The sequence below is a fragment of the Carya illinoinensis genome, chromosome 4 (assembly GCF_018687715.1).
Source record: "Carya illinoinensis cultivar Pawnee chromosome 4, C.illinoinensisPawnee_v1, whole genome shotgun sequence".
Lineage (NCBI taxonomy): Eukaryota > Viridiplantae > Streptophyta > Magnoliopsida > Fagales > Juglandaceae > Carya > Carya illinoinensis.
This window is the reverse complement of record NC_056755.1, coordinates 31,254,026-31,256,437: the sequence shown is the minus strand read 5'-3', so window position 1 is coordinate 31,256,437 and position 2,412 is coordinate 31,254,026. Positions and strand designations below refer to the sequence as shown.

Genomic DNA, 2,412 nt, shown 5'->3' with positions numbered 1-2,412 from the left:
TTTCATTGGCCTTAATCGGATTTACCTTCCTAACCTCCATGGCTTCGACTTTTCTTGTCAGACTTGCTATCCTAGCATTCACATCATCATTTCCTTTAAGAACATACATACCTTCTTGAGACATGGCACCGAGTTTGGGCTTATTTGACCGATCAGATCGATCTGTGTTATCCCAAGATTGGGCATTTTCAGTTAACTGGTCAAAATAGTCCCAAGCGTCATCAGGATCTTTATTTAGAAAATCACCGTTACACATCATTTCTACAAATTGACGCATTTGAGATGTTAAACCTTCATAGAAGAAACTAATGGTGCGCCAAGTCTCATAGCCATGATGTGGGCAAGTTAGCAACAATTCTTTAAAACGTTCCCAACACTGAAAAAATGTTTCATTTTCCTTTTGAGAAAAATTCATAATATTTCTGTGAAGAGTGTTGGTCCTATGAGTAGGAAAAAACTTTTTTAGAAATTCCCTTTGCATTTCTTGCCATGTGCCAATAGATCTTGGTCTCAAGGAGTTCAACCAATTTTTAGCTTTTTCTTTCAAAGAGAATGGAAACAACTTTAATCTAACAACATCATCATTGATAGTTTGGTTTTGTAAAGTTGCACAAACTTCTTCAAATTCTTTTAGATGCAAATAAGGACTTTCTGAATCTAAGCCATGAAACTTGGGAAGTAATTGGATTACTCCCGGTTTTAAATCAAAATTTTCCATATTCATAGGAAAAATCACGCAAGATGGAGTACTTGTCCTTGTAGGCTGCAAATATTCGCGCAAAGTTCTCATTGGCGGATTATTTTGTGCCTCTTCATTTTCTTGTTCGTCATGAACACTACGATTGTCAGCCATGGTATTAGAATGAGAATTTTTAGAATCACCTGACAAAGTATCAATCAATTCTTTTAAAACAATTTCCTCTCTTCTCAATCTACCTGTTTGGTCACGTTGCCACGAGATCATTCATCATAGAGGATCGAGCACATTCAAAAAGTAAAAACAAAATGCAAAACAAGCAAGAAAGTAAAAGAAAAAAAATTTTGGAATGAGATTACCAAATGGTATGAATATAGAAGCAATGTTACATGCTCTGTTTTCCGTAAAAAAGTCGTACCTGCAAAAAGAATATGAAAAACAATTAGCAAAAGATTACTAAATTTTTTTTTTCTTTTCTTTTCTAAAAAACAATTATCACACGTTGCAATCCCCGGCAACGGTGCCAAAAAACTTGTTGCGCCTAAATTCTGACTCAAATTAATGAACCAAAAATTTAGTACAGTTTTACTTGTAAGTATACAGGTGTTATAGTATCTTACAGGATCGAATTCACAGGGATTGACTTTTGTGATAAAGGAAATAAATTCAGACAATGAAACGAAATTACTAAAAGAAACGTGCAATCAGATGAAGATTGATAAAATAACTGAATCAAACTAAAATGATAAAATGAATTAATTTGGAGAAAGACTAAGGTCTCGAGGATCCATTTAATAATTTATGATATTGTTTCCGATCGATTTACTTCAATTAAACTAGAATAATGATTCTGTTTAATTGGAAGATTTAACATTTAAGATCAAGAAAAATAGTTGCTTATGATTGAGCGTGAACGATTGATGATTAAAACATTTACAAATCTATTTAAATACCACAGGGATTCGTCAAGCATTCACTGTATTCAGAAATCACAATGAATCAAGACGAGTATATCGATAATCAAAATATCCAATAATAAAATCTTTCAATCGATCAAGCTGTGGATCTGAAAATAATATTTAAATCGTTAAACTTCACCTCTAACCTTAGTATGAAAATTTAGCCAATCATATTTATTATAAGTGCTATAGAAATCATATAAATATTATTCGTTAGAAAACAAAAATGAAATACAAGAAATAACTATACGCAAGTAAGAATAAAAAGAAAATGAAGTCCGAAAGAGAGAGTCTCTTTCTTTTTACAACACAACGAATTTATTCCATCCAAAAAAAATAACCGACACTCTCACTAAGAAACCGACTTGCTCTTCCCTCTTCAATAATAAACTCCAGCTCATGCACCGACTCTTTCAAGAGAATAAACCCACCGACTGCCTTCTTTCACTTCCAGCACAACACAACACTTCAAACGTCCCCACCTAACTTCCTTCCATTCATAAAAAAAGAAAATGAACTGCAGAAAAATAAAATTCCTCCGCCGAGTAATTCCCTTCCACGTACATTAATCCCACACCATAGACTTCCATGTCCATACTCTCTCATTGTCTCTCAACTATCAAGCAAAATAAACCTCACCTGACCGACACCTCTCTCAACCCCATTTAATCATGCACCGACCGACTCTACTCACATCCAACTCTAATTCTCTCAATATCTCTCCACGTACCCCTCTCTTCTCACAATTCCAACCAC

The 2,412-nt window shown here is 34.1% G+C and overlaps 1 non-coding gene across 1 annotated transcript; it reads left to right on the top strand.

Annotated features, from left to right (window-relative positions):
* The first annotated feature begins 326 nt into the window (after positions 1-326).
* LOC122308616 lies at positions 327-430 on the top strand. The gene has a single exon (XR_006242135.1). It is a non-coding gene; the product is annotated as a small nucleolar RNA R71 (small nucleolar RNA).
* The last annotated feature ends 1,982 nt before the right edge of the window (positions 431-2,412 follow it).